A 7,376-nucleotide genomic window follows, 5' to 3' on the forward strand; every position below is an offset into this window, starting at 1 on the left:
CATGACATCTACCCATATTGAATTTGTCAGTCTTACACCATGGGCTTTCCTGGCAGCTCAGTGGTATAGAGCCAATGTAGGAGATGTAGGTTTGATCCCTGGGTAGGGAACATACCCTGGAGAAAGAAATGGCAACCCACTCCAGTATTATTGCCTGGGAATTCCCGAGGAGCTTGGCAAGCTACAGTCCATGGGGTTGCAAGAGTGTCAGACACAGCTTAGTGACAACAACAGCAAGTCCTATGCCACATCTTACTGAATGGTGGCTGGAAAATATCTTCTGGCTGTGTCATCAGAGGAAAAGAAAATGAGTATGGTGAATACTTAGCCAAATAATTGTGTATTGTGTCCTGGTTGTTGCTGTTCAGTCACTCAGTCATGTCAGATTCTTTGTGACCTCATGGACTGCAGCACCCTAGGCTTCCCTGTCTTTTACCACCTCCTAGAGCTCGATCAAACTCATGTCCATTGAGTTGGTGATGCCATCCAACCATCTTGTCCTCTGTCATTCCCTTCTCCCCCTGCTTTCAATCTTTCCCAGCATCAGGGTCTTTTCTAATGAGTCAGCTCTTCCCATCAGGTAGCCAAAGTATTAGAGGTTCAGCTTCAGCATCAGTCCTTCCAATGAGTATTCAGGATTTAATTCCTTTAGAATTGACTGGTTTGTGTCCCAGGGACTCTCTCAAGAGTCTCCTCCAACACCACACTTCAAAAGCAATCCTTCAGTGCTCAGCCTTCTTTATGGTCAAACTCTCACATCTATACATGACTACTGGGAAAACCATAGCTCTAACTAAATGGATATTTGGTCAGCAAAGTAATGTCTTTGCTTTTCAATATGTTGCCTAGGTTTGTCATAGTTTTTCTTCCAAGGATCATGCATCTTTTAATTTCATGGCTGCAATAACCATCCACAGTGATTTTGGAGCCCAAGAAAATAAAGTCTATCACTGTTTCCATTGTTTCTCCATGTATTTTCCATGATGTGATGGGATCTGATGTCATGATCTTCATTTTTTGAATGTTCATTTGTAAGCCAGCTTTTTCACTCTCCTCTTTCACCTTCATCAATAGGGTCTTTAGCTCCTCTTCACTTTCTGCCATAAGGGTGGTGTCAATTGCATATATGAGGTTATTGATATTTCTCCCAACAATCTTGATTCCAGATTCTGCTTCATCCAGTCTAGCATTTCACATGATGTACTCTGCATATAAGTTAAATAAACAGAGTAACAGTATACACCCTTGATGTACTCCTTTCCCAATTTTGAACCAGTCCATTGTTCCATGTTTGGTCTTAACTGTTGCTTCTTGACCTGCATACAGGTTTCACTAGGCAGGTAAGGTGGTCTGGTATTCCCATCTGATTAAGAATTTTCCACAGTTTGTTGTGATCCACACAAAGGCTTTAGTGTAGTCAATGAAGCAGAAATAGATGTTCTTCTGAAATTCTCTTGCTTTTTCTATGATCCTAAACATGTTGGCATTTTGATCTCTGGTTCTTCTGCCTTTTTCAAATCCAGCTTGAATATCTGGAAGTTCTCAGTTCATGTACTGTTGAAGCCTAGCTTAGAGAATTTTGAGTATCACTTTGCTAGCATGTGAAACTGTGCAACTGTGTGATACTTTGAACATCCTTTGACATTACCCTTCTTTGGCATTGGAATTAAAACTGATATTTTCCAGTCCTGTGGCCACTGCTGAGCTTTCCAAATTTGCTGGCCTATTGAGTGCAGTCCTTTCACAACATCATCTTTTAGTATCTGAAATATCTCAGCTGGAATTCCATCACCTCCACTAGCTTTGTTCATGGTGATGCTTCTAAGGTCCACTTGACTTCGCACTCCAAGATGTCTGGCTCTAGTTGAGTGATCACACCATTGTGGTTATCTGGGCCATTAAGATCTTTTTTTGTATACGTCTATGTATTCTTGCCACCTCTTCTTAATGTCTTCTGCTTCTGTTAGTTTCATACCATTTCTGTCCTTTATTGTGCACATCTTTGCATGAAATTTTCCCTTGGTATCTCTAATTTTCTTCAAGAGATCTCTAGTCTTTCCCAGTCTATTGTTTTCCTCTATTTCTTTGCACTGATCACTGAGGAAGTCTTTCTTATCTCTCCTTGCTATTCTTTGGAACTCTGCATTCAAACGGGTATATCTTTCCTTTTCTCCTTTGCCTTTCACTTCTCTTCTTTTCTCAGCTATTTGTAAGGCCTCCTCAGACAATCATTTTGCCTTTTTGCATTTCTTTTTCTTGGGGATATTTTTTATCACTGCCTCCTGTACCTGTTATGAACCTCCATCCATAATTCTACAGGCACTTTATCAGAAAAGGGAACGCTGTTACAGTGTTGGTTGAAATGAAAATTGATCCATTCACTATATAAAACAGTATGCAGTTTCTTTTTAAAAATAGAGTTACCATATGATCCAAGATTCTCATTCCTGCACCTATATCCAAAAAATGAGAACTGTAATTTGAAAAGACATATGCATCCCAGTGATCATATCAGCACTATTTATAACTGGCCAATTCATGGAAGCAACCTAAGTGTGATCAACAAATGAATGGATAAAGAATATACACATACACAATGGAAAATGGAATATTACTTCTACGAAAGGAATGAAATATTGCCGTTTGCAGTAGTGTGAATGGGCCTAGACATTATCATACTAAGTAAATCAGACAGAGAAAGAAAAACATTATATGATATTATTTATATGTGAAGTCTAAAAATGGTACAAGTGAACTTATTTACAAAACAAAAACAGACTCATAGACATACAAAACAAACCTAGAGTTATCAAAGGGAAAATGGCACAGGGATAAATCAGAAGTAAGGGATTAACAGATGTATACTACTATAAGTAAAATAGATAAACAACAAGGATTTGCTGTATAGCACAGGGAACTACATTTAATATCTTGTCATAACCTGTAAGGAAAAAACTCTGGAAAAAAATACATACCTGTATCATTTTTCTATACACCTGAAACTAATCAAATCTTGTGAATCAACTATACCTGAGTAAAAAATAATGTTGGGATGAGCAGACTTCCAAGTTTAGTACATTTAGGGAGTGTCAAGGAAGATTCCTCTGAGGAAGTTTACTTTTTAAATTGAAGTATTGTTGATTTATGATGAAGTTTCACTGAAATTGAAACATGAAAATAGGGAGTAACCAAGGGAAATAGATGGGGAAACAGTGGAAACAGTGTCAGACTTTATTTTGGGGGGCTCCAAAATCACTGAAGATGGTGAACGCAGTCATGAAATTAAAAGATGCTTACTCCTTGGAAGAAAAGTTATGACCAACCTAGATAGTATATTCAAAAGTAGAGACATTACTTTGCCAACAAAGGTCCGTTTAGACAAGGCTATGGTTTTTCCAGTAGTAATGTATGGATGTGAGAGTTGGACTGTGAAGAAAGCTAAGCGCTGAAGAACTGATGCTTTTGAACTGTGGTGTTGGAGAAGACTCTTGAGAGTCCCTTGGACTGCAAGGAGATCCAATCTGTCCATTCTAAAGGAAATCAGCCCTGGGTGTTCTTTGGAAGGAATGATGCTAAAGCTGAAACTCCAGTATTTTGGCCACCTCATGCAAAGAGTTGACTCATTGGAAAAGACTCTGATGCTGGGAGAGATTGGGAGCAGGAGGAGAAGGGGACGACAGAGGATGAGATGGCTGGATGGCATCACCAACTCAATGGATGTGAGTTTGAGTGAAACCCGGGAGTTGGTGATGGTCAGGGAGGCCTGACGTGCTGTGATTCATGGGGTCACAAAGAGTCGGACACAACTGAGTGACTGAACTGAACTGAAGTTGAGGAAAAGAGAAAATGTATTTCAGGATAAAGAACAGAATGCAGAGGATTCTAGAATTTGTGAAGTACTTAAGGTATTGATGTCTCCAAGTCTTCGTGATTGTAACTAGCAGGAAAGGAAAGAGTGGTGGGAAATAAGTTTGAAGATTTCTTGTCTTGAGTTCTCCTGAAAACAGAACCTGATACAGGGACTTGGGAGATGATCTCAGAAAGCAAGAGTGATACAGTAGGGAGAGTGACATAGAGAAGGTGGAAAAACATAAAGTTTTTATTGGTTTTTTTTTGTTTGGTGGGTTGGTTCATTTTCTGGCCGCACTATGGAGCATGCAGGATCTTAGTTCCTCTACCAGAAATGGAACCTCTGCCCCCTGAGTTTGGAGTGCAGAGTCTTAACCACTGAACTGCCAGGGAAGTATGTATTATAAGATTTTCATATTAGAGGGTATTCAAGGATGTTACTGTGTGTAGCTGGAGTTCTATTTTGTTGGCACTCCTAAGAAGCACACATAATGCCTTCCAGAATTACCTAACTGAAGGTCAGTAGAAAGAAAAATTCCCTCACCAGTCTCAATCTCCTTTGGTCAATGTCTATTCTCAGGAGTTACTTCCACAGTTGCATTCCAAGTTCAGGACCTGTATTTTGACAGAACCTAAGTGAACTCCGGGAGTTGGTGATGGACAGGGAGGCCTGGCGTGCTGCTATTCATGGGGTCGCAAAGAGTCGGACACAACTGAGCAACTGAACTGAACTGAACTAAACTGAAGCTTGAGGGTTAGGTTATTTCATTTTTATCTTCCCTGGTGGCTCAGAGGTTAAAGCGTCTGCCTCCAATGCAGGAGACCCGGGTTCGATCCCTGGGTCGGGAAGATCCCCTGGAGAAGGAAATGGTAACCCACTCCAGTATTCTTGCCTGGAGAATCCCATGGACGGAGAAGCCTGGTAGGCTACAGTCCATGGGGTCGCAAAGAGTTGGACACGACTGGGCGACTTTACTTACTTACTCACTTAAGCTTGAGGGAGTGGGAACCATAAATGTCACAAGTGACAGAGTAAAGGGAGGAAGAAGCAATCATTGCTTTAGCCCTTGCACTGATACATTCCAGGTATTGTGCTACAACACCGTGTAATAACCCTTGATTCAGTACATATACCACACCCTGGAGAACAGCACCCCATCTCACTGACCTTGAGCTAGAATCTTCAATGAAACTTTAAAAGGTATTCTGTTGTTCTATCAAGTTAACAGTTTCCAAATGAATTCTCACATGGTAGGATGAGAGAATCATGAGGTCATACATGCATTGCCACAGGCCATCGCTGTAAAATAGGCATCTTTGCCTGAGGCAATATTGATGTAAGATTCAGTATTTCTCAATAAGAAACTGTGCAAACTCTTGAAGAAGTACTGGAAGAGGCAGTGCAGAAAATTAAAATCAAATTCACCACCATAGAAGCCTCATAAAGAAGCTTCCCTGTCTTGTGTGGGGTACTATGGTCCAATGTGACAATTGTACTGTTCATTCAGCATTGGTTTCTAGATAATCCCCAATTGATTGATTTTGGTTCAAGGGTATTGGACCATGGTATTGGATTTTGGTCCATGGTATTGGACCCATGCACAGCCTGCTTCATTGCATTCATAGTCATTCCATTCATTGTCCTATTATATATAAGCACCAGGTTGGCCACTGATAAAAACTACATGACCTTTACTGGATAAGTCATTCTGTCCACCTCTTTCTTTGGTGGCCATTCAATGATGGGTGATCTGAGAAGGCACTGATATGAAGTAGAAAGTTCTGCTACCAATACAGTATACTAATGCATATATATGGAATTTAGAAAGATGGTAATGATAACCCTGTATGCGAGACAGCAAAAGAGACACAGATGTATAGAACAGTCTTTTAGACTCTGTGGGAGAGGGAGAGGGTGGGATGATTTGGGAGAATGGCATTGAAACATGTATAATATCATATAAGAAACGAATCGCCAGTCTAGGTTCGATGCAGGATACAGGATGCTCGGGGCTGGTGCACTGATGACCCAGAGGGACGGTACGGGGAGGAAGGTGGGAGGGGGGTTCAGGATTGGAAACACGTGTACACCCATGGCAGATTCATGTTGATATATGGCAAAACCAATACAATATTGTAAAGTAAAAAAATAAATTAATTAAATAAAAAAAATTTTTAAGCTGTAAAATATAAAAAAAAAAAATTCTTAACTGGAAAAAAAAAAGTTCTGCTCAGTTTATTCCTATCTTACAGATTCATTCATACTTCTTGCTCCTTCTGTAGACTTCTTTGTTTCTGATTTTCAAATTATGCTTCCCCAGGCCACATAAAACTAGCCAAACCATTAACCATGGCTTAAGTTATGTATGTCCTTATCTCAGTCTACATCTCTCTACATACAGAATAAATAATTAAACCTCTGCCCTGAGGGAAGATTTTTACACACAACTGTCCTTTAGGGTCTCCTAAGAATGGGGTCATAATGTAAAACAAATTCCTTATTTTGGCTTAAACCAATGTACTAAACCAATGCATCAGTGAATTAGGTTCACATTTTTGCCTTTTGCATTCTTTGATCTTATATGAGCTTAGGAAGAGGCATTGGTTTAACAAAAGTAGATGTCTTTGAAGACTGATTGGGCTACCATTCATGGTACCATTCATGGATCATTACTTATGATCTCTGAATCTGCTTAATTCAGTTTCTCAATACATCATTTTCATTATATGTTGGACTGCTGCACCTGGTTAAACTCACAATCTGATCCATTTAAAATAATGGCTCATGGCAGGCTACTCCTGCTGCATAGTCACTTGTCATATACAGGCGTTTGGTTTCTGACATCAGGCTGTGCGTCCAATGTATAAGCCACGCTCTGCTATAGAAGACATGGACAACTTTAGAATCCTAGGATTCTGAATTGTAACTCTTCTATAGCTCCTGTTTAAGAGTCCACACACCGTTTTAAACACTACTGTGGAAATAACTGAAGATAATACAAATGAGAGAATATCAAGGATATTTAATTAGAGCTTTTACAGTAAGGAGGGTTTCTCTGGTGGCTCAGAAGGTAAAGAATCTGCATGCAGTGCCGGAAGTCAAGGTTCAACCCCTGGGTTAGGAAGATCCCCTGGAGACAGGAATGGCTAACCATTCTGTATTCTTGTTTTGTTTTGTTTTTACTTTTTATTTTATTCTCCTATAATTTTGTTGTTGTTTCTAGTATTCTTGCCTGAAGAATTCCAAAGACAGAGGAGCCTGGCGAGCTGCAGTCTATGGAGTCACAAAGAGCTGGACACAACTGAGTGACTAATGCTTTACAGTAAGGGAATCAGCTACCATCACTTCAGTTTGGTAGAGAATCAAAGTCAAGCAGAGGAGTGGGAAAACTTCATTGTAGGAAAAAGAAAGGTGTCATGTATGCCCTATCGGAGGTTTTTGACTTGTGGAAGCTGTATGCAGGCTAACTAAAAACAGAGTGTCCTGTGTCATTGATTAGGAGAGGATATTTGGCTTCTTCCAATTG

At 40.0% G+C, this 7,376-nt stretch overlaps 1 non-coding gene across 1 annotated transcript; it reads left to right on the top strand.

Moving 5' to 3' along the window:
* Positions 1–4,626: 4,626 nt before the first annotated feature.
* Positions 4,627–4,698, top strand: TRNAW-CCA (transfer RNA tryptophan (anticodon CCA)). Its single transcript has one exon. It is a non-coding gene; the product is annotated as a tRNA-Trp (tRNA).
* The last annotated feature ends 2,678 nt before the right edge of the window (positions 4,699–7,376 follow it).

The sequence above is a fragment of the Ovis canadensis genome, chromosome 5, assembly GCF_042477335.2.
Source record: "Ovis canadensis isolate MfBH-ARS-UI-01 breed Bighorn chromosome 5, ARS-UI_OviCan_v2, whole genome shotgun sequence".
NCBI classification, from domain to species: domain Eukaryota; kingdom Metazoa; phylum Chordata; class Mammalia; order Artiodactyla; family Bovidae; genus Ovis; species Ovis canadensis.